This window comes from Trachemys scripta, chromosome 3, assembly GCF_013100865.1.
Source record: "Trachemys scripta elegans isolate TJP31775 chromosome 3, CAS_Tse_1.0, whole genome shotgun sequence".
NCBI classification, from domain to species: Eukaryota; Metazoa; Chordata; order Testudines; family Emydidae; genus Trachemys; species Trachemys scripta.
This window is the reverse complement of record NC_048300.1, coordinates 196,200,201-196,225,059: the sequence shown is the minus strand read 5'-3', so window position 1 is coordinate 196,225,059 and position 24,859 is coordinate 196,200,201. Positions and strand designations below refer to the sequence as shown.

Sequence of the window (24,859 nt, the reverse complement as noted above, 5' to 3'; positions counted from 1 at the left end):
TTCTTACAGTGCAAATACTTGTAATAATAAATATAAAGTGAGCAATGTACAGTTTGTATTCTGTGTTGTGATTGAAATTAATATATTTGAAAATGTAGTAAATATCCAAACATAATTAAAAATAAATGGTATTCTATTGTTGCTTAACAGCAAAAAAGAAAAATTAAATCTTACAGTTGACTTTCACCTGGGTGTGTGTTTTTACTTTATTCACACCTCTCCTAGTCTGTCTCATTTCCTTCCTTCTTTGGGAGGATGTTTGTTCCCTACTTGATACTTTCTAGCAGTAACTCACCAAAGTAGCAGATTCCTGTGTCTGCAAAAAGTAAAATTAGTTTCTTTCTTTGTCATTTTGGTTTTTCATAGTACGGATTTCACTGCTCTGGGCAGCCCCACCCTGTGCTAATATGTTATATCTGCCAACACAAGTATATTTAACAGGGTTGTGTTTGGAAGAGAGAGATTTGAGTTCACATTTTTTGCCTTTGGGGCTGCATGTATGTGTATTTCACTGACCTGTTACCCAGCCATTACTTGTTGGTTTTGGTGATATTTCCTGGCGCTCATATAGGCAGTACCGTGTGTGTGTGTGTGTGTGTGTGTGTGTGTGTGTGAGAGAGAGAGAGAGAGAGAGAGCTGGCAATGCATGGGGGAGGGAGTGGGTGGTATTCAGAAACTTGGTAGCTACCTCTGATCATTGAGAGCAGGCGGGATACCCAACAGTAATTGGGGAGAACAGCAGATCATTATTATGAAAAACCAAAATTGCAGTTAAGGGAACTGGTTTTACTTTAAAACTTTTTATTTTATTTTAATTTGGCCTAAACTTGAGTGTCCCTTTGTGAGAGCTGATGCAGAATCTGGGATAATCCATTTCTGTGTATATTTGTGGTGATATTAACTAACTTGGCACTGTACTGTGATTCACATGGCTCTTATTTCTTTTGACTGTGCTGGCAGAAAACTTTAAAGAGACAGTTGAGCTGACACTGCATTCAGTGTGGAGATGCCGCTCTTGAAAACAATCACTTTGGGAGATCTCGCTTCATAGCTATGATATAACTGTCTCTCAGCATCTATCTCCTCTGAGGGTGCCTTTGTTTTAAACAACTGGATTGAAGACGCTGTTAAAAAAATGCATGGATGGTGCCTGAAGAGCTGTCCTCTGAGGGTATTTATGGCTAAAAGGAGGCGGGGAACTGGGGGATGGTCAGGGTTGCCACTGCTTTCAAGGACCACTTCAGAAGTTTGATTGAGTGGGTCAGTGTCCAGACAATGATGAAAAATAGGTTAGAGTAATGGGTCACTCTCCATTTATGGTGTAGTTAAGACTAATCTGACATCTTTATCCATCACTGTCTGCTGTTTTCAACTTTCTCCTCTTTGGCTGTGTCTGTGCTTGGCTTTTGTTTCTCATAATATCCCAACTTTTTGCTAGTGCCAGCGTGGCCGTGGAAATATTAGACTATGGCACTTTATTTTGTTCTGATCCCTTTGTTGTCTAGATCTGCTTTGAACTAGGTGGTTAAATGATGGTAGCTGGAGCTCCTACCATTGCTTGCATGGGTGGAGCTGCACCTCAGCTGGAGACAATGGGACATGCTGAGAAACACAAGTGTGGTGTAGATACAGCCCTTTGCTTCATTTTCTTTAGCAATCCTGCAACTTGGAATCCGCTACGGGGTTGGACCTTGAGCATTAGTAGTCTCATGTTGCTGGCTGCAATTCTTCCAGGAACGCTAGTAGGTGATCATGAAGCTCGACCAGTCTGGAGATTGAGCTAACGACAACGGTAGATCTTTCCCCTGTGCCCTCTGTCTAAGGCAATATGCAGCCCTCATTTGGTGACAGATGGTCTCCAATGAAGGAGAAATCCCTGATTATAAGGCAGCCAGAGTTTGTGCAAAAAACCCAACACACTGTGCCCAGCTGTCACCCAGGGTTTTCTAAACCAAACACCCTCTGGCAAACTTATTTCCCTGGCGTAATCCGCCAGGTGAAATAAATTCCAGTATGTACTAGAGATTAAGTATTTTCCAGATATTAATTTAAATGGTCAATGGAATGTGCTGTCATTCCATAATTCTATCATGTAATGACACTGGCAGACTAATCCCAATTGGGAGGCAGGTGAAATTAGGACATTGCCTTAACCTCTGGTGAGGAGAGGAAGAAAGAACTTGGGAACATGAGATTATAGGGGCACTAGATGTAAAAGCTTGTGTGGAAAGATGGGGATGGGGGAATGTTTGTAAATACAATATTCTATGGTGAAAACCCCAAATACCTTTATCGTGTGGAATCTTGGAACTAAATTGAAAAGAGAAATTGGATGTTCGTTTTTTTTTTTTTTTTTTAAACAATACTCTTACTAGGAATGTAGCTACAGTCTTTATAATTGAATATTTCAGGCTTTTAACATAAGACAAGCACCAGAGATTCCTCCTCCCCACCCATTTGTATGATGGTAGCACCTGGAGCCTTACTGCTAGATGCAGTACACGTGCACATTTTAAACTCTTTAGGACAGGGATTGTCTGTATCTGAATAGGCAAGACAGACAAAGGGTGAGAGAAGGGAGGCATTATTCCTGTTTTACAGATGGGGAATTGAGGCTCACGGAGAGCAAAATGACTTGCCTGAGGAGTTTATCGTGCAGGAAGTCTGTTGAAGAACCACAAATTAAACCCAGCTCTCCTGAGTCCGTCTGTTGCTTTAACCACAAGTTCATCCTTTTTAGTCCTGTTGTAAAATTGTTATCCAAAAAGGAAGCAGTCTGGCTATCCCAAGTTGCGGGCATGTGCTGATAGGGCAAACAGATGTCCCATTGGAACCTGTTGGCTCCATTATGTTTCCTAGCTCCACATAGCCATTGGGGCAAAAATGGAAGAGAAGAATCTAGAACTACATGGTGGTGGTTTTTGTTATTTTTGGCAGGGGATAACTTTTGCACAGCATCCCTGGGATAGTAAGTACTCTTTCATCGTCATCACCCTTTGCAAACTCTAATCTTCAGAACGCTCCTGTGGGATTGGGAAGTACGGCCCCTATTGAACAGATGGAGAAACGGCGGCACAGGGAGGCGAAGTGACGTTCCCAAGATGTCAGAGGTGAGTCAGTGACAGGGCTGGGCCTAGAACTTGTAACTTTTTGGAGGTTTATTTTTGAATGTTACATTCTAGTTTTTCCTTTGAAATACAGCACGTTTTCGGTAGGGGTTGCCTCATTCCATAGGGACTCCGCAGTAAAATTGAGAAGAGGAAAAGTGATGCAGCTTCATGACTAATTGTATTTGAGCTCCCGCATGTATTGGTATTGTATAGATTGGGGTGGCCGAATTTACCAACCCTCTGAGCTGCATACAACAATCTTCAGTAGTTTGAGAGCCGGGGCATGCCTGCCAGGACTTGGGGCTTCAGCCCTGCTCCTGCTGAAGCCCTGAGCCCTGGCAGGCAGGCCCCATAGGGTTGAAGCCCCAAGACCCACCTCTCCACTGAACAGAAGACAAGCCTCTAGCCCCACCACCCTGCCATAGGGCAGAAGCCCTGAGCTCTCCCACCCCACCAGTCTGATAGGTGGAGAATGAGGGGAGGGTCTGCGAGCCACACTTTAACTGTAAAGAACCGCATGCGGCTCGCAAGCTGCGGTTTGGCCGTCCCTGGTATAGGCAGTGGAGCTTACATAAATGATTCTGTGCTTTTCAATACATCATTGAGGCATTTTTTGTCGTCTTCCCAGATCTGTTACACTTGCTGCATTTATATGCATGCTTTAGGATCTTCATCATAGCTTTCAGCTTCTTGGAGGCACTGTGTGTGCGTGTGTACAGATGTCCCTGATTGATCAGTTCTTAGCTGATGGTTGATAGCTCAGAGAGCGGATGCAAGCTAGCATATTCATTATATGATAAAAATATAACATAGTCATACGGTAAAGGTCATTGATGGTGTTGAATGTTAGTACAGTGCAAGCCTGTATTTTTTCTAAAGGTTTCACAGATATCGGGATACTGTTGGGGAGGAGTGGTTTTTTTAAAAATAAGTGGGAGAAACAGTGCCTGGTGTACACTGTCAGGAGGCAGTCCTTGGTTAACCAGGAGTTGGATAAAATAGTCGTTGTTCCATATTTAATGGCTGCAATTTTTGTTTGCAAATGTTCCAAAGCCACATGTGTGTAGCCTGTGTGTGTGATAGCTTAAAATACCTCTGTATTCACTCTCTTTGCTTGGTTTAAGTATTCTGCGGGATTCGGAAAATAAATCTACAGAATTTTATTTCTCCTCTTTAGGATTACTCTAACCTAGATTTACTATTAAAGCCTAAGATACCTCCTTGATCCTGTACATGTAGGAGGGATTTCTTGCTGTAGAAGATGATTTGGAATGTTTGCTAGGAAAAGACTTCTCAGCAGTGAGGTGGATTGCGATTTGCGTCCCAGTGAATTGCAAAATGAATCATCATACGGCTAGCGGAGTCGGGTTTAAGATCGACCTCCAAACCATTTTCTGTTGAACAGGTGCATGACTATGTGTAAGTGTGTGTTTAGGGTAGGAAGGGGGTGTTTCCTGCTGAGGCCTTGAACAGGGTAAGATATGTAATTAACCTGTTTACTGGTAGCTTTCATATCTGTCCAGGGCTTAGTTGTTTAGCCAAATGATACCTGATTCCTTCCTATAACACTCCACTTTAAACAGCAGTTGTGGTGTCATGACTGAGTGCAGGGAAGCATTTTGTATTCTCTTCTTGTGAATATAGTTCATATTTATAAGCTGTTGGTTGCCATGTTAAGGCTGCCTTTAAAAGTTTTACTGTTTGCCCTCCCAGCTCCATTAAAGCCCCTCTGACCACAGTTCATTGATTGTTTGTTAGAGCACTGACTACAGTCTGCCTCTGATCCTTCATTAAAAGGGGGATTGTGTTGTCTGTCCGCAGAGCAGCTGTTGCTAATACGTACACTTGTGATGTGCAGCAAGCCCTCTGACACAAGGAGGAATGTTGATTTGAGCGTCATGTGTTCCCTCTGCTCTGATGGGATTGCTGTGACATCTTTGCTTGCTTCTTCCGGATTTTACTGATCGGAATTGAGTGTCCAACTTTTTTGACGAGAGTAAGATCCCTCCCAGGTGTGTGTTCAGTACTTTGGTAGCACTTCAAGCTGTATGGCATTTTTGACCAGCTTGTCTTAGGCTTGATTAAGCTCCATGTAGTTCCAGATATTGTCACAAACCTTGTGATTATGAGGCTCGGAAATTATCCCAGTGAATTTTGCTTGATTAGAATGTGATCTTGGATTGCTGCAAAAAAATAAGTTCTATATGGTCTGTGTAGGGGGTAGTACCCCAATACGTCTGGCATCCTTAATTTCAAAATTACAGATGCAGAATATGTGGCTGGCTGTGCTCCAAGCATGCACAAACATTTTAAAAAGCAAGCTGATGATTATTTGTATTTTGGTCCCATCTAGAATTCTCAGATGAGTTCAAGATTCCATTTTGCTGGATGCTGTAGATGCACATAGTAACAGTTCGCCCTGCCTCAAAGAATTTACACTCGAAATAGACAAAGTCATAGGAAAGTAGTATTGTCCTCTTTTTACAGATGAGGAATTGAGATACAGAGGGACTAAGGGGCATACTTAGGGACCCACAGGAAGTCTGTTGTGGAGCCAGGATTTAAACTTAAATTTCCGGAGTCCTAGACCAGTATCTTAATTGCATGTCCTAACCTCCGTTCCTTCAAATCTTTATTCAAAATCAATTTCCTGGATGATGCCTCCAGGCAACTGTCATCTGATAACAGCTAGATAGATGGCTGGTCAGGACTTCTGATGTTTTGGGGTTTTCTTCCCCCCTAATAAGTTACAAATAAATTTGAAACCATCTAGCTGTGCATAGGTGTGGTCAATGAAGATGCATTTTCTTGTTACCACTTCCTTTGTCCTGCCTCTAGTACATGGGTCGGCAGCCTTTCAGAAGTGATGTGCGGAGTCTTCATTTATTCACTCTAATTTAAGGTTTCGTGTGCCAGTAATACATTTTAATGTTTTTAGAAGGTTTCTTTCTAGAAGTCTATAATATATAACTAAACTATTGTTGTACGTAAAGAAAATAAGGTTTTTTAAAATGTTTAAGAAGCATCATTTAAAATTAAATTAAAATGCAGAGCCCCCTGGACTGGTGGCCAGGACCCAGACAGTGTGAGTGCCACTGAAAATCAGCTCGTGTGCCACCTTCGGCACATGTGCCATAGGTGGTCTACCCCGCTCTAGCAAAACCCACTCATTGCATCTTGTCTTAATAAAATTGTAAACTCCCTGGGGCAGAAGTCATTTTTACTGTGCACTTGCATTGTGCTCAGTACAACAGGGCTCTAAATCTAACTGGGGTTGTTGGGGGTCTAGATGCTACCAAAATATGAACATATAACTTAAGCACCTGGATGAATTAATATTCAGAATTGAGGAAGAGAAGACCTAAACTGCATTCTGGAGAGAGGGATTTTTAGTGCCAAAATCCTCCAATTGGATGCTCTGCTAACACACTGGCTATGGGGTTATACTGCTGAAAAGGATCTGGGGATTATAGTAGATTACAAATTGAAAATGAGTCAACAATGTGATGCAGTTGCGAAAAAGGCTAATATTCTTCTGGGGTGTATTAACAGGAGTATCGTATATAAGACACGGGAGGTAATTGTCCCACTCTTTTCAGTAGTGGTGAGGCCTCAGCTGGAGTATTGGGTCCAATTTTGGGCACCACATTTTAGGAAAATTGTGGATAAATTGGAGAGAGTCCAGAGGAGAGCAAATGGTAAAAGGTCAGGTTTTCTAAACCTATGAGGAAAGGTTTAAAAACACCTAGACATATTTAGTCTTGAAAAATAAGAAGATTGAAGGGGGATCTGATGTATCTCCAAGCCTGTTAAGGGCTGTTATAGAGAGGAATGTGATCGACTGTTCTCCATGTACACTGAAGGTAGGATACAAAGTAATAGGTTTAATCTGCAGCAAGGAAGATTTAGGTTAGATATTAAGAAACACTTTCTAACTCTAAAGGCAGTTAAGCTCTGGAATAGGCTTCCAGGGGAGGTTGTGGAATCCCCATCATTGGAGGTGTTTAAGAACAGGTTAGACCAGCCCTTTCAAGGGTAGTTTAGGTTTACTTAGTCCTGCCTCAGGGCAGGGGGCTGGACTTTATGACCTCCTGAGGTCCCTTCCAGCCCTACATTTCTGTGATTCCATGACCTACACATAATGCACTTGGCAGGCTCATGGCAGGGTAGTTCTGTGCCTGTCTTCCATGATTGTTTATATATTTTTTGTGTTACTTGCTTTTAAAGGGGACGGGGATGTTTGGCAAGGGGATGCTCAGGGTTAAGTGAATAGAGGAGGACCGAGGAAGAGCGCTAAAGTGTGGGAAGCAGAATGGGCAGGGAGGGTGAGAGCTGGAGGGTTGCAGTGTTAGGGGAGGGGTTGGATGAAGTGAGACCACAATGACGAGGCATCAGGTATGGAGTGGGGTGTATCCAGAGCCCAGGCTTCCAACTGAAGTGATGTTGGGAGGCCACAAAGGCTCCTCCCTGCAGCCGCTGCTCCTCCCCACATGAGGGAGAGAGGAGGGAAAGCTGTGCCTCTGGTCTGGTGCCACAACTGGCTTTTTGAGTCTAGGGCTTGGGGGGCTGTTTCCCTGCTCCAGCTGATGCTGGCTGCTTTGGGAAAGGGGCTGTATGTAATGATAAATGTGGTACAAAATATCCATAAAGTATGCTGAATTTCTTCTTTTGCAATTACAGTATATACTGGGTACAAATTTATGATTACATTTTCAGCTGTGAACCCATCTCTGATAGTGTCCTGCTAGAATGAGCAAAGCACTATAGGCAGGTGCTATGGGAGACAACCCTGTACTAGCAGAGGGAGGAACTAGATGGCATAATAGGTCTTTCCCCTCTTTCTCATTCTTGAGTCTCTGGTCACATGTGCGTGGTTGGAGGAAATGGCATTGAAAACCCAGAGAGTCCTTTGTTTTAACTCTCCAACTTGACTCCAGCTCCAACAAATCAAATCCCGCAAGCCATGAAGTGGGGTTTGTGCAGAAATACAGCTTATTGTCAGCTGTGGTGTTCAGACCCTGGGGAAATCGTGGCCATTGTTTAAGCTATTATTTCTCAATAAATGCTTTCTATTTTCTCATGTGATGCCTTAAAAATCTGGTTCTGTGCTTTTAAAGATATCCCAGCATGAGCCACAAATGAGAGCGTTTGTGGAGGAAACTTTCCAGCAGTTTAAGAATTGTTGTGAGTTTATTTTTGCTTTGTTGTTTAAGTGCTTTTATTTGTCAGTAAGGAATTATCATGTTTGGTTCTGGCTTCCTTTATCAGCAGGAAGTACAGCAGGCTCAGAGCCCAATCCTGCTCCCAGTGACGCCTCAGTGGGTCTTTTGCTCATGTCCTCACTGGGATCATGATTGAGTCCTGTGAAAATACCATGGAAAGGACAACTGGGGAATCTGTGTTAGGCTGGGTCTGGCATCACTGCAGAGGCATTGCAGTCATCTTCTGGGGAGTTTGGGAACCGGGGGAACCTTGTACCGCTCTCGGGGGAGCCTCTCCTGGCAGGCATGCAGATCAGCATTAGTGGGTTTGGAAGAGAGCAAAGTCTAATTTTCTTCCCTTGCTGTGAATTGAGGCTATTGTGGGTGATTACAAAGATGTGGGAGGGTCGGGGAAGGACTCATACCATGTCCCGGAGGATCCTTGGCTTCCCCAGAGAAAGAAATACAGTGGTGAATCTGAGCTGTCAAAATACGTACACAGAGGAGAAATTAACTATTATGGCCAATATCTGCAATCCTTCATTCTTAGTAGTAGCGCTGATGGGCAGGTATGTCTCCTAGGCCTGTTCTCACCTCCAAAAGCAGTTCAGCTGCCGTTTGAAAGATGACCATATGCACTCCTCAAACTACTGTCTGCGTAGGATGAGTCTCGTTAGGGTTAGGAAGGAAGGAATTCCTTCAAAGCTCCTTTTCTCTTTCTGACCTACTCTTGTAATCAGGGCCATGGAGGTAAGGGCAATCAATAAGATCTGTAAACCCTTTGGAGCAGGAACTCTCTACAGCACCCAACAGAGTGAGGTCCAGGTTCACACTTGCCCTCTAGATGCTTTCACACATTCCAAGGCCAGATGGGACCATTGTGATCATCTAGTCTGACCTGCTGTGTAACATTAGGGTTACCATTTTTTAAAATAACAAAAAGAGGACACTCCAAGGGGCCCCGCCCCCTTCCCGCCCCGGCCCCACCCAAACTCCGTCTCTTTCCCAAAGTCCCCGCCCAACTCCTCTCCCCTGAACGCCCCGCCCCCTGCTCCTCCCACTCCCCTGCTTCCTGTGAACATTTGATTCGCGGGAAGCCTGAAACAAGGCAGCAGGTAAGCTGGGGCGTAGGGGCGCGAGGAGGTGCGGCCCAGTCCGTCCCCCTGGCCGAGCGGCTTGGGCCCTGGGGCGCTAGCCCCAGTTCCAGTCGAGCGCGCAAGCCCTGGCCCCGGCAGTTCCAGCTCAGCTCGGGCACCGGTTGCTCCGGCCCAGCTCGGCTCGGGCCCTAGGGCGCTGGCCCCGGTTCCGGCGGAGTGCGCCAGCCCCAGACCGCACCGGCCCCGGTGGTTCCAGCTCAGCTCGGGCCCTGGGGCACTGGCCCCGGCCGAGCGGCTCCCGCCCGGCTCGGGCCCCAGGGGCGCCGGCCCCGGTTCCAGCGGAGCGCGCCGGCCCCGGCCCGCTCTGGCCCCAGTGGCTCCAGCCCGGCTCGGGCCCCAGGGCACCGGCCCAGGCCCCGGCTGAGTGGCTCTGGCCCCGGCGACTGCAGCTCGGATCGGGCCCCGGGGCACCGGCCCGTCCGGCACCGGCCCCAGCACCGCCGCCGGCTGAGCACCGCTGGCCCCAGCGGCTCCGGCTCCGGCCCCAGCGCGGATCCAAGCCCCACGACCCCTCCCTATTTTCCCGGACATGTCCGTTTTTTTTGGAATTTCCCCCCGGACGGGGATTTGTCGACCAAAAATCCGGACATGTCCGGGAAAATCCGGACGTATGGTAACCCTATGTAACATAGGCCAGAGAACTTCCCCACAATAATTCCTAGAGCATGCTACTGTGCTTTAAATATTTAATAGTAATCATGCTGTGCAGGATGTAAGCTGATCACTGTGGAGGTCAGGAAGGAATCCTCCTTCACCCCGACATTGTGTGGTAGGCTGGGTGTGTTGTGGGGGAATTCCTCTTCCGGGGAAGCATCAGGTATCAGTTACTGCTAGGGAGGCCATTAGATTTGCTGGGCCAGCTCTCTGTTCTGATGTGGCACATCCTGTTTTCTATCCCTAGGTTTATCGTGGGTCTGTTTCTCAGAAGAGCTTGGTTCCTTTTATTCATAGCTTCTAAGCAAGAAGGGACCACTGTGATGATCTGGTCTGACTTCCAAAGTCAATGGGAAGTGAGTATAGCGTGGCCTGCTTTTTCAGTTTTGAGCAGCTGAAGCTCCCATTGACTTATGAGATCTTAACACCTGTTTAAATATCTAAATGGAAGCTGTTGGGTGCTCAGCTGTTCTGAAAAAAAATCTCTTGATGCCTATTCTTATTCTATAACTCACTATCCTTCCTTGCACAGGAACGATAGTGTTGTTTATTTCCAGCCTGGCCCTGAATATGCAAAATGGTATCTTCTGTTTTCATATAGTAAGCACTGAGATTTTGGCTGTCCAGATACTCTTGCCTGTCTCTGCCACCCACGCTCAGCAGAGAAACGTTCGTTAATGGCTAGGAGAGAAGGGTTTACTCCTGGAGTGTGCGCTTGTTTTGGACAATGCAAGTGTCAACACCTGCCACTTGCTTCTTTGGCTTTGTTCCCTGTTGCTGTCTCATAACAGACCTGCCATTTAAAATAATAATTTCTACTCTGGGCAAGCCTGAAAATATACATTGTCACTTGAACTAGCTCTTTTAAGATGTATTCCTTTAGAACTCTGTCATTTCAAGGACAGAGCTGATAGTGGGGAGGGAGCAATGCCTAGTGAGTGGCTGGACATGATAATGATGGGTTCAGTTTTGCCAACCCCAAATGTTCAAAAATCAGGAGTCAGGCTCACTAAAAATTATGCGATTTGGCTTTGAAATCATGACATTACGTAAAAATAACAGATTTGGCTTTCTTTATATTTGCCTTCTGCTTTTTGAGCCTTTAGGGTGCACTGGCGTCACATTTTGAAGCTTTCTCCCCAGCCACAAGGGCTAGAAACTTACTTTTTCTTTAAGAATGAAGGCTGAAATCATCACCAAGGCTAAGATTTTGGTCATGGCTATTTTTAGTAAATGTCACAGACAGGTCACGGGCAATAAACAAAAATTTACAGAAGCCCGTGACCTGCTGCGGCTCGATGGTTTCCCCCGCCACTGTGGTGGCTGGGAGCTGTGGGGTTCCCCCTCTGCCTGCGGCAGTTGGAAGCTTCAGGGGGCCCCTCTCTGCCCACGGTGTCTGGGAGCTTCAGAGTGACCATATTTCCCAAAGAGAAAACGGGACACCCCCAGCCGCTTGCCCGAGGCGTCCCCTCCTGGCGAGGCTGTCGCCTGTCACTGGAACCCTGAGGAGGGCCCCCTTAGGAGTCTGTCGCCTGTTGTTGGAACCTTGCAGGGGGCCCGCTGTCGCCTGTCACTAGAACCCTGCCAGGGCCCCGCTGGCTGCCAGCTCCAGAGACCCTCAACCCATGTGGCTGAAGCAGTGACTGTCACAGAGGTATCTGGAAGTCACGGATTCTGTGACTCCCGTGACCTCTGCGACATAAACGTAGCCTTAATCATCACACCTCCACTTGACTCCAGGAGCTGTGGCTTTAAGGAAAACAATAGTTATCATGAGACTCCTGAAAGTCGGCGGCAACTGTTTACAATATAGGAACCTGGTTAGAGCAGGGCCTGGAGGTTGGGGTTTTCTGGACTCTGTTCTCAGTTTTACCACTGATTCAGTAAGTCACTTATGTCCTTTGTGCCTCATGTTTCCTGACAGAAACATGAGTATAGCTTGGTCTGCTTTTTCAAAGTGCTAAGCAGCTGAGCTCCCATTGACTTAATAGGGGTATGGAGTTGTCAGGCACTACTGCAAATTGGTCCAAATAATGCCTGTCTCACAGCAGTATGATGAGGTTTGTTTAATGTTCGTATAGTGCTATGAGATCCTTGCATGAAAGGCACTTAGAGATGCCTTGTGAGTGTGTTTTCAAGCACCAATCCAAATTAGAACTCCTCCTCCTCTTCCAGATGAGAGTTAAGGTGACATGGAAGGAAAAAGAATGCTAACTTAAGCACTTTTAGCCACTCATACAGTGGGTGACTGCACATGTGGCTGAAAGTTGTCTTGTCTTTTAATCCAAAGAGAATTGGTATAGTATTTTTTTTAATGGTAAAGAGGAGTCATCCTCTGGGTTCTTTTCTCCCCTGGTGTCTACTATATGGATAAATGTACAGCATGTAAGGGAAAAGGAGAGAGAATTAACCCTTCGGTAACCACATTTGGGCGTATCTTGAAGCTTAGGTTGGTACAGTTTCAGATTTTCTGGAGCCTTGCAGAACTTGTACACACCCTGTGCAGTATCCATAATCTTAATCTGAAAACCGTTTCCCTCCTCTACTTTCTGTTGCTGGGACTCTGCAGTTTATATCTGTGTGGTTGTATTTGTCATGGGGCAGGTGCCTGGGGCGCTGGACAAATGCTTTTTTTATTATTTGTATCTAAATCCATTTGAGGATTAAAAATACAGAATATAAACCCTTTAAACAGAATGATACCAAGTCATTCCTGCTCCTTTTTGCTTGCCTGGTTTCTCATAGTGCAGATCCGGTTTGCATTTCTACACATTCATTGTAGTATGAAGTCTCTCACAAGGGGCAGTCAGAGAAGACAGAGCTGAACTAACCATTTTCACTCACATGAACACAGAGCCTTTAAAGGCAACAAGCCCCTATTTTTAGCTGGGACAATTCGAAAGGCTCTGTGTGCTGGTGTGTAACCTCTCATGATGATGGGAAGTGTGTTTATTATCATATTGTCGGTCTGTGTGTTAAATGTGATCTTTTAGAATTGAAGCGTCAAAGTGGAGCCACCAGGAGGTTGTCAGGTTACTCCTTATGAGTGAAAATTTTGATTATATGACGAGTTTGGTGCAATAGCCCAGGACTGGACGCAGTGAGGTCCCTTCCTATAGTTAAGCCCCATTGTTATCAGTTTAAACCGATTTTTTAACCGAAAAATTACAAACAAGTAGTAGTCATTTTTTTTCTGATTTTTCACCCTACTTTTGAATCATTCAAATATATAAAAATAACTTGTTTTATTAGGAAAATACAATAGATTGCATGAGATGTATGTATTATGATAATACATTAGCCTGTGTGTATATGCAAAGCTGCCTGTTGAAGTAAGGCTATGTATTAGTCTAGAAGATGCACACAGTAAACAAACAGGTACGCAGGCAAGCTCTGAAGTGCGTGTTCTCTGAACGTACTGATGAATCTCACGCCCACCATGTACATCTTTCAAGCTGTTAGCAGATAATGCTTTAAAAATTTGACATGCTAAAATGGGAAGAAAACGAAAATGTGTATCATAATACATTTCAGAACACAGAAGTATTCGGAAGTTTAAAAACAAACAAGGGAAAAGGATGAAGTTCAGTGTATGTGCTGCAAATGGTGTGGCCAATTATTAAATGTAAATATTTATAGGGTAATAGTTCTAAGTCTGTAAACTGTTTATTCAAATGAAAAGTTTTATTTGGGGATTAGAGATATATTATTTTCTTAAACTCTGAGGTGGCAATGTGTTCTGTTTTAGTTCTGCAGCAAACCACATTGATGAACAGAATTCAAAGCATTAATCTAATGAATCCCCATTTTTTCCCTCCACCAAAATAAACCCTGATTATTACCCTGGAAAAATTAATAGTTTTTTGCACTGATTTTCACCTGTTTTTGTTGTGGTAATAAACACTGATTAAATTCCTGGAAAAAATAAAATAAAAACGAAGGGCCATACCTATAGTCCATATCATGTGGTCCATTTTCACGCATTTGGTTTACAAAATCTATTGGTTTTAGTAAAATAATTTTACTGATTTGAAGTTGTACCATCCAAGAAGAAATGGTCTCCTCCTTTGAATTGCTAATATAATAATTGCTTGTTCAAAATCGATAGCACGTGATTCTATGCAGCAATTCTTGAACTGTGCTTTTTGTGTGTGGGCAGGTAGTGGTTTCTTGGGGCCCTATACTGCAGTGTGTTCTGTACAGTATTGCAGACCCCAATGCCCCCTATAGAGCTAAAGATTGCGTGATAGAGGCCTTAGGTTCTACAGTAGAACCTGAGAGTTGCACTTCAGGAAGGGAGGTTGTTTATAACTGTGAAACGTGTGTAACTTTGAACAAAACATTATGGTTCTTTCAAAAGTTTACAACTGAACATTGACTTGTACAGCTCTGAAATTTTACTATGCAGAAGAAAAATGCTGCTTTCCCTTTATTTTTTTAGTAGTTTATGTTTAACACAGTACTATATTGTATTTGCTTTTTTCCCATTTTTATTTGGTCTGTGCTGCTGCCTGATTGCACACTAATGGTTCCAAATGAGGGGTGCGGTTGACTGGCCAGTTCATAACTCTGGTATTCATAACTCACATACCCTGAGGTTCTACTGCAGTAGGGAACAGCCTTGTCATTGAAGTCCACTAAAATATCAGAGATGATAAAAGGTGGGCAAGGACAGGACCTCTTAACAAGTCAGAGTTAGGATCAAAGATCAAAAGCCTGCATAAACTGATAGGCGCACGAGTAGTGGCTTTAGCATCAAGCATGTCAAAACAATTGTAAAAAGTGAGGAGTTGACTGAGTTTTCAGAAATACCCATCAGCATGACAAGTTTCTGATGGAATGAAGAAGGATTTGGTTTTTATTTTAACAACCTGCTAATCAGATCAAGCGAGGTTCTTGCATGACCAAGTAGCTTTATTTATTATGATACTTGAGAGTGTATTTGTAAAGTACTGTCTCTAAATAATTAATCTGCAGTTGTCAAAATAAGTGAGCCAAGTGCACTTTTTGATGCATTGTCTTTGCTTTTCTAATTTTGCAGGTTCACTAGCTGGCTAATTCACAAAATTCAGCCATTCGCAAAGGGGCCTCCCATTCATTAGTACTAATTAGCAAGGTTCTGCTCTATGAATACTCCTGAATATGCTCTTTCAGACTATACAAAGTATTAAGAACTTCACCCATGTAATGAGTGTGTTTACAGCTATACGGTTAATTAGCTGCATCTTTCTTCTTATATCTCTGTTCTTGGGAATGGTGGTTTTGGTGTCTGGCTTCTTCTGGTGATTAGAATGAGCCCCCTTGAAGACTTATTCATAAACTAATGCCAGTGGCATGTTGTCAGAAGGATTTTAGGCCTTTGTTTTAATCATAGGTTCTCTTGTGTGTGCACCCTGCTGACTAAACCACTAAGATGGAACATGGGGGCATGTTTTGAGGTCTTCCACTAGTCCCACACTTGATTCCCACTGACAAAAGACTAACTTCATGGATTCTCAATTTGGTGGTCCTGAATAGGTCCTCTTTTAAAAAATAAATACATAAAAAAAAAATTCTGCCATAAGAATGGTACTCGTATCATTGATACCCCCTTAGCCTCTACTGAAATTAATAAAAAAATAAAAAACAAAAGAACCTTACTCTAAGCAGAGTTCTGACCCCAAAAAGAGACTCCATGAAGTCCACAAGGGACACTGCTGTTTATAGTGGTTTTACATGGAAGAAACTCAGATGCTATGGTGATGAATGACATTATGATACCCTGATGTAGATAGACAAGTGGTTCTCAACCAGGGGTACATGTATCCCTGGGCATACACAGAAGTTTTCCAGGAGGTATGTCAATTCATCTAGTTATTTCCCTAGTTTTATAATCTCTACATAAAAAGCATTAGCGAAGTCAGTACAAACTAAAATTTCATATTGACAATGACTTGTTTATACTGCTCTATATATACCATACACTGAAATGTAAATACAATATTTATATTTCAATTGATTATTTTATAATTATATGGTAAAAATGAGAAAGTAAACAATTTTTTAGTAATAATGTGCTGTGATGCTTTTGTATTTTTATGTCTGATTTTTGTAAGCAAGTAGTTTTTAAGTGAGCTGAAACTTGGGGCACGCAAGACAAATCAGACTCCTGAAAGGGGTAAAGTAGTCTGGAAAGGATGAAAGCCACTGAGTTCTGTACTGGGCTATCTTGATTATCACTTCAAAAAAATTTTTTCTCTTACTTAATTGGCCTCTCAGAGTAAGACAACTCCCACCTTTTCATGCTCTCTGTATGTGTGTGTATATATATATCTCCTCAATATGTGTTCCATTCTATGCATCCGAAGAAGTGGGCTGTAGCCCACGAAAGCTTATGCTCAAATAAATTTGTTAGTCTCTAAGGTGCCACAAGTACTCCTGTTCTTTTCAATATAGTTTGTTCAGAAATTTTTTTAACGTGGACTTGTGATATGACAAAGCACTGCCTTATGTCATACATGATGCGGTTTGGCAAATCCTAGGGTATAGCCTACTTCTTTAAAATATATCTGTTGGGGTGGAAAAAGTAATACGATATTGACGCTTTTCCCACCTGTCAGCCATTGGAGGATTGTTCTCTAAGGTACATGTGCTTTGTCCCCAGTTTTAAATGTTCAGTACCATTCCAAATCCTCTTAATTTTGTCATTTTCTTATAATTTGCATTTAGATTAGCTGTCCGGGGGAGAATGAGCTAGATGGCTAAAGTCTTATTTGGCTGTACCGGAAAGCTGCAGTGCTTACATAAAAATCATTTGCTCTGTTGTTGATAAACATGAAAGGTGTCCATTTCAGTTAATTTTCCAGTGAGGAGTCCTTATCATAAACACATAATAATTCTACAGAAGTAAAATCCCCGCTCAACCTCGTTGCTGTAAGGACAGGTTGTGATTGGAGTGGGACAGATTGTGAAGAGTAATTCTGTAGTCAGTTATCTTGCTGGATGGTCGGGAATTATTTAATGCTCTGCTTATGAGATGTTTCTGTTAATTCAGAGGAGATTTAATGTCTCCTTGAAGCATAATTTGTCTATGCACGGTACATATTAACATGTACATCTATAACACGGTAGTAACAAACATCTTCGGGGGGGATTTTCCAAAGTGCTCAGTGTTGGCCTGATGTTGACTTCAGTGGGAGCAGGTTTAGACCAACGCTAATTGCTTTGGAAAGTCCTACCCTAAAAATGAACTTTGATGGTATAGAACTGCTCTCCTGTTTTAGTTTGGGGTGGTTTGTCTGTCAAACACTCTAACATCGTTCGCCCTTCTCACATCCACTGCCTGCCACCAAATATGCAAAATCCCTTCATCAGTGAGCTGGTGCCATTCTGCTGACTGGTTGCTGATCCAGGCTACAGTGGGCCACCCCATGGTACTGAGCTGCGTGGGGCTTTCTGTGCTGAAAGCAGCGGAAGCTTTGGGGTAGCATAGGTTCAGATCCACCAGCTGAACCTCCGTGTGTGTCAAAACGGGAGAGAGAGGTGGAGCTGCTTCTGGAGACTCCAGGATGATTTGAACTAGATCTTGTAATGGGAAAAGTAGGTGGGTGAATGAGGTGCATTTAGATTGGAGCATGCATGTTAAGAGGGAACAGGAAAAAAAATAATTGGTTTGACCGCATTCTCTCTCCAGTGGCAAGGACAATAGAGGGTGACCTTTTTTAAATTGAAAAAAATCGGAATGCTTCATAAGGCAAAATGGCAGTTTTCACAGGTCACATTAAAATATCATGTGCATGTTCTAATGGTCGGTCCATGCTTTATAAGGTGCTAAAATGTTTCTAAAGCTTCTGGTACAGTAATGCCAAGAAATTTTAAATAATAACTGGGGCTGTCAAGCGATTAAAAAAATTAATCATGATTAATTGCACTGTTAATAATAAAATAGAAATTATTTAAATATTTTTGGATATTTTGTACGTTTTCAAATATATTGATTTCAGTTACAACACAGAATACAATGTGTACAGTGCTCACTTTACATTATTATTTTCATTACAAATATTTGCACTGTAAAAAACAAAATAGATAGTGTTTTTCAATTCACCTAATACAAGTACTTTAGTGCAATCTCTTTATCATGAAAGTTGAACTTACAAATGTAGAATTATGTACAAAAAATAACTGCACTCAAAAATAAAACAATGTAAAACTTTGAAGCCTACAAGTCCACCCAGTCCTACTTCTTGTTCAGCCAATCACTCAGACAAACAAATTTGTTTACATTTGCAGAAGATAATGCTGGCTGCTTCTTGTTTACAATGTCACCTGAAAGTAAGAACAGGCATTCGCATGGCACTGTTGTAGCTGGCGTTGCAAGATATTTATGTGCCAGATGCAGTAAAGATTCATATGTCCCTTCATGCTTCAACCACCATTTTGGAGGACATGCGTCCAGGCTGATGATGGGTTCTTCTCGATAACGATCCAAAGTGGTGTGGATGGATGCACATTCATTTTCATTATCTGAGTCAGATGCCACCAGCAGAAGGTTGATTTGCTTTTTTGGTAGTTCGAATTCTGTAGTTTCCTCATCGAAGTGTTGCTCTTTTAACTCTTCTGAAAGCATGCTCCACACCTCGTCCCTTTCAGATTTTGGAAGGCACTTCAGATTCTTAAAGCTTGGGTCAAGTGCTATAGCTATCTTTAGAAATCTCACATTGGTACCTTCTTTGCGTTTTGTCAAATCTGCAGTAAAAATGTTCTTAAAACGAACAACTTGTGCTGGGTTATCATCCGAGACAGCTATAACATGAAATATATTGCAGAATGCAGGTAGAACAGAGCAGAAGACATACAATTCTCCCTAAGGAGTTCAGTCAAAAATTTTATTAATACATTTTTTTAACAAGCATCATCAGCATGGTGGCATGTCCTCTGGAATGGTGGCCAACGCATGAAGGGGCATATGAATGTTTAGCATATCTGACACGTAAATACCTTGCAATGCCGGCTACAAAAGAGCCATGCGAACGCCTGTTCTCACTTTCAGGTGACATAAACCAGAAGCAGGCAGCATTATCTCCTGTAGATGTAAACAAACTGGTTTGTCTGAATGACTGGCTGAACAAGAAGTAGGACCTGAGTGGACTTGTAGACTCTAAAGTTTCACATTGTTTTGTTTTTGAGTGCAGTTATGTAACAAAAAAAATCTACATTTATAAGTTGCACTTTCATGATAAAGAGATTGTGCCTCAGTACTTGTATGAGGTGAACTGAAAAACTCTCTCTTTATCATTTTTACAGTGCAAATATTTGTAATAAAAATAAGAGATCATAGTACACTTTATATTCTGTGTTGTAATTGAAATAAATATATTTGAAAATGTAGAAAAATATCCAAAATATTTAATACATTTCAATTGGTATTCTATTGTTTAACAATGCAATTACAAGTGCAATTAATCACGATTAATTTTTTTGAGTTAATTGCGTGAGTTAACTGCAATTAATTGACAGCCCTAATAATAACCACAGGCAGGCCTAGATGGGCCAGCCAAGCTGGAGAACTGTTCTAGTGAGTTTGAAATCATTAACTAGTTAGTTTAGGCATGTAGAATTTGGGAGGATACTCTAGTATGTAAAATATAGGCGCTAACACAGCAGAAGAGTATGGGAGGTGTACTAGTTCACAGTGACCATTGCACAATTTGGTTTATTGTAATACTCCTTGCAGGTGACTCCCTGGGGGTCATGTGGGATGGTGAATTTTAAAGTGGAGGGAGATCATTAAAAAAGCTGAAGAACCAAGTAAACTTTGCAACTGGAGTCTGTCTGCAGGTCAGTTAAACACATTGGGTGAAAAGCACCGAGGTTCTGTGTAAAAATGGAATATTAAAATGGGCAAGGTGTTTTTTAGGGTTTTTAAAACCTTTTTAAAAAGTAAAAATCCTGTCTAAACGTAAATCTGAACTGTGCCTGTTTGTATGCTCTATCCCTTTCCCCTAACCTTTGTCTGTATTGTCTATTTAGATTGTAAGCTTTCTGGGGTAGGGTCCTTTTCTTATTCTATGAGCCATGCCTAGCACAGTGGGGTAATATTCTCAGTTGGCCCCTAGGGCAGTACCATAATAAATATGATTAATAATAAAACAGAAAGGGGTGAAGAGATTATCTGAAGAACAAATGACGCAGATTTGGACAAATGGTAACTCCCATCAAGTGCCATCATAATCAACAGGTCTATTTCTGGGGACTGCTTGTTACCATATTTGCTGACTTGAGTGACTATAATAAGTCAATACAGTTGGATTCCATTCCTCCTTAGACATCATCAGTAGAACTTGTTAAGTTCCAGTCTGACAATTGCATAACTCAGTGTGTACGGACAGGTTTCAATGAGGGTATAATTTGATTTATTATTGCTGGAGATGTATGAAATGGGACCTAGTTTGGCTTTTGGAATCCAAGCTGGGTTTGCAGGGCTGGCAAATGAGCGCAGAACCTCAGGACGCCATGTTTAGAGTCACTTTTCAGAGCAGAACAACCTAATTCGAAGCAAGGATGTTACATGTATGTGAATTTAGGCCACCAAGGGATGGGTGTGCAAGAGATGGATCAATTAAAGAGAATGAAGTTGTGAGGAAGTGTTGGACATTGTTCATCAGTGTTTACTGTAGAGCAGGATGAGGAAATACCTATATCAAAAGAACTTCTAATGAGATCACTCTCTGGGTTATTATACAGGCCCATCATTGTGGTATCTGAATACACAGAGAGGTAGATTGGGATGGAATACGAGTACATGCTTCCAGGGGAGTCTGTGATCTTAATGCAGTGCCTTAGACTGTTCGGCCACCCCTTAAAGGTGAACTGTGAGCTGTTTCTTAAATCACCCGAATTGCTTTGTAAGGTCCCTAAAAAGGACACTACCCTCCCCCCCCCCCAAAAAAAAAAAAAACAAGCATGTGCACATAGTTTCAGTGATAATGAGAAAGGAGAGAAAAAGAGTTGGTGCTTAGAATATTAAGCCTTGTGTGCTGCACATTTCCCAATTTCCCTGTCGGAGTGCCTGCCATTAGAAGTACTGTAACCAGAGTTTGAAACAACAAGTTGCCTTCTAAGCATTCATCTACATCGTTTCAGTTCATGGTTCCTGCACCATCATCTTGGCAGAGAAACCAGGAATTTGCTGCCTCTTATGGGGCCAGTTTCCCCCAAATATGCCTAATAGTACATCTTTTAAAAAGCCATGAACTTGTTTACTTTTTAGCAAACTCCATCCCCCTGAGCCCTCCATTTGAAGTCATTCAAAGGAAGCAGTGAATCAACCTCAAACGCTCCTATCGAATTACCAGGACTGGATGGTATTGACCTATGGGTGACTAAAGACACTATGTGTGAGGTAACCATGATACTGACTAGGATGTGCAACGTATCCTTGCATCCAGCAATTGTTCTTGAAGACTGGAAAGCTGTTGGTGTGTGGTGCTTATCTCCCAAAAGGAGCAGAGGAATATCCGGAATCCCTTAGACTTGTTAGCTTCACCTTCAGTTCAGAGGAGAAACGAAGTCGAAGGGTAGATTAGTACAACACTTAGATAAGCATAATCTGATAAGGTCGAACCAGCACAACTTCTGCAAGGGGAAATGTTAATAAAATAGTGAAGGTTATGTAGTGGGCATAACACTCTGGGAGTTCCAGAAAGATTTTGATAAGGCCCCCTCTACCTTCCTCCCTGGGCTGTGGCCTTAGTTATATAAGCTTAGTTGGATCCGGCCTGCTTGATACTTTGATGTGAGAACACCAGTTTCTGCAACAGTGGCGTGGGTGATTCAGTAGGTGGCTCTCTTCCCAGTCAGAGAGTCAGTGTTGAGCTCATGCCCCAGCATGAGATTAGAGGACACTGTACTGCTGGAGGAGTCGTCTTATGGATGATTTGCAAAGTTGAGGTCTTGACCACTTGTGCTCATTAAAAGACCCTGTGGAACTTACTTGTCACAAGAGTAGAGTTGTTAGACTGACCAAATGCCCATTTGAGTAATTGCTTTTGGCTTCCCTAAATTTCTCCTGGGTATGGTAGTCTTCAGTTTCCCAAAACAGCATGGGAGGTAAGGAGAGGGGTACACTGAAAAACAGCTACGGTCTTCTGCCCCAGAGGTGGCAGGAGTGACTCATGCGTGTGTGTGTGTGTGTGTGTGTGTGGACTTTGGGATCCTCCAGGATGAAAAGATCTTAAGTAAGTGAACATTATTGGAGACTGTTAAGGAAAATATGCCAAGGGGCAAAGTCCTAGTGTGGATTAAAAATGGCTTATGGTAGGAAACTGTGACATAAATATCTCAAAGTGGTTAGAAAAGCAGTAATGGGGCTCTCCAGAGAGGTCTGCATTGGGGCCAGTATTTAAATATGAAGGATTTGGAAGCAGAGAACAAGTAGGTAACATTTGCCTGTGACACTAATTTGCCTCAATTAGTAAAATGTATAGAGGGCGGTGAGTCAAATCTTTCTAGATGGATTCTAGTTCAGTGGGAGAAATTGGGTAGTGCAATGGCAGATGAGATTTCAGTTTGGATGAACGTACATAATGATAAGATGTAATCATAGGAATGTAGGACTGGAAGGAATCTTGGTAGGTCATCTAGTCCAGTCCCCTGCACTGAGGCGGGACTAAGTATCATCTAGACCATCCCTGACAGGTGTCTGCCTAATCTTTTCTTAAAACCCTCCAATGATGGAAATATAGCTTTTTGTATGTTATCAGCTCTGGACTTGCATAAACCTCAGAGGGAAAAGACCCTGCAAATGGTTGTATGAATCCTGAGAGAACCTCCTTGCTTGTATGTAAGTGAGTATCTTCCACCACAATCTGACTGTAGAAGGCACTGAAGTGTTGTGATTATGAAATGTGTTTATTTTGTGGAATTGTTTTGCCATCACTTGGCAGGATAATTGACTTCTAATTAGAAAAAAATGTAGCTGAATGTTTGCATTTTTAGGTTATACAGTCCTCTTCAAAAGGCAAAGCTCTTATTTAAGCAGTGACTGCTCTGACAAGGACAGGATGCTAATGCTCCATTAGGCCTGTATTGATGCAGTATTGTAACAGCTGTTGTTGTTTAAACAACTTGTGTCTCCCTCCCCCACACCTCTTCCTGCTGCTGTTGAGAAACAAAGCAGACCCCAGCAAGATAAGTGGGAATCAGCACAATTATATCTATAAACAATTAAAAACTAAACCAAAATTCTCATGTCTGAAAAGGCTACGTTTTTATGCACCAACCTCAAAAGATACTCTGTATCTTCAGGGTATGGCCAGGCCTGCTATATTTCACCTGGATTGGGGCTTAGGGCTTGTCTGCATGGTGAGTTAGTGTGTGGCAAGCCAGGGTGTGAATCTGCACCATACTTGCCAGGCATTAAACTGGCCATGTGGACCCTGCTACTGCACACTAAAAGAATTCCATAGTGCAGCTTGATGGACTATATATCCAGAGTCTACGTGGCATACTATTGCACTGTGGAGTCGTACCCTGGCTTTCAATATAAACAAGACCTTAGTTCTCAGGCTAGTGGGTGGCAGGGAAATTAAAAATTAAAAATCCTAAACACGATGACAAAAAGAGCTGAATAAAGCTCAGTCCTAGGCATTTAGTGACCCCAGACCTGATTTTATTTCTCATTTACAAATAAAAAATGCTGTCTTTTCTCACTGCCATGACTACAAACTCTCATCCTGGGATCTGAAAGTTAAGCTGGGTTCTTTTTACTTTGTACACCCTCATCAGAAGTAAAGATCCTACAAGTGGAACTTGCTCTGTATCATTTGCATTACAGAAGTCCCCAGAGGTACCAATCTAGGTCAGGCCCCCATTGTCACGAAGAATGGACAAATATAAAATACTTCCTGTCCAAAAGAGCTTGCAGTCTAAAAAGGGACAAGATGTGAAAGCTGAGTGTAGAACTCAGTAGGGGCAGAGGGGAGGAAGAAAAAAGACAAGGATGACAGCGTTAGGAACACAAGGTTGCCTGCGTTAGCAAAGTACGGGAGTTGTAGGTGGGTTTAGTAAGTGTTAAAATGAGATCTTGCTGCTGCATAAGTCAGAGTAGGATCTAACTAGCTCATTGGTAGCTATGTTGTCTCTGTTGCTGAGGGGGGTTGCTGGGGAGGGGAACATAGCAAAAATGTATTTGTCAGTAAAGTAAGCAGTTGGGGCTCTGAATTTATAACGAGAGCAGATGTGTTTTGAATAGGATGGTGCTATTTGACACCGTTGGTTTTCCATGCTAACTTTGATGTACAATTCCCAGGGGTATGATTAAATGTTTGGGTGTGTGAGAGAATTCATGGAAGTCTCTGTAGGATTTGGTTTGGAGAATAAAATGAAGTGTCCTCTGAATTCAGACCTTGACTATGCTGGTGATTTCAGGTATTGGAGGCTAGACACTGGAGTAGCTACATCAGTGCAAATGCCTAATGTAGGCAGGCAAAGCTGCTATAAGGCACGGTTTGCACCAGTTTCAAGCAGGGGTAAGCCTAATTGGGAGAATTATGGTTTATTGAGGATCAAAGGGGTAGCCGTGTTAGTCTGGATCTGTAAAAGCAGCAAAGAGTCCTGTGGCACCTTATAGACTAACAAACGTATAGGAGCATGAGCTTTCGTGGGTGAATACCCACTTCTTCGGATGCATGTTAGCGTTATGTTATGCATCCGAAGAAGTGGGTATTCACCCACGAAAGCTCATGCTCCTATACGT

The 24,859-nt window shown here is 42.6% G+C and overlaps 1 protein-coding gene across 5 annotated transcripts in view; it reads left to right on the top strand.

The window, feature by feature from the left end:
- EXTL3 (exostosin like glycosyltransferase 3) overlaps positions 1-24,859 on the top strand; it is a 226,817-nt gene that overhangs the window by 50,550 nt on the left and 151,408 nt on the right. For 2 of the 5 annotated variants that reach the window (XM_034766741.1, XM_034766742.1), the window contains exon 2: positions 3,017-3,110. The exons of the other annotated variants lie outside the window; for them this stretch is intronic. The gene's annotated coding sequence lies outside the window, so the exon portion shown is untranslated. The remainder of the gene's footprint in view (positions 1-3,016; positions 3,111-24,859) is intronic. 5 annotated transcript variants of the gene reach the window in all.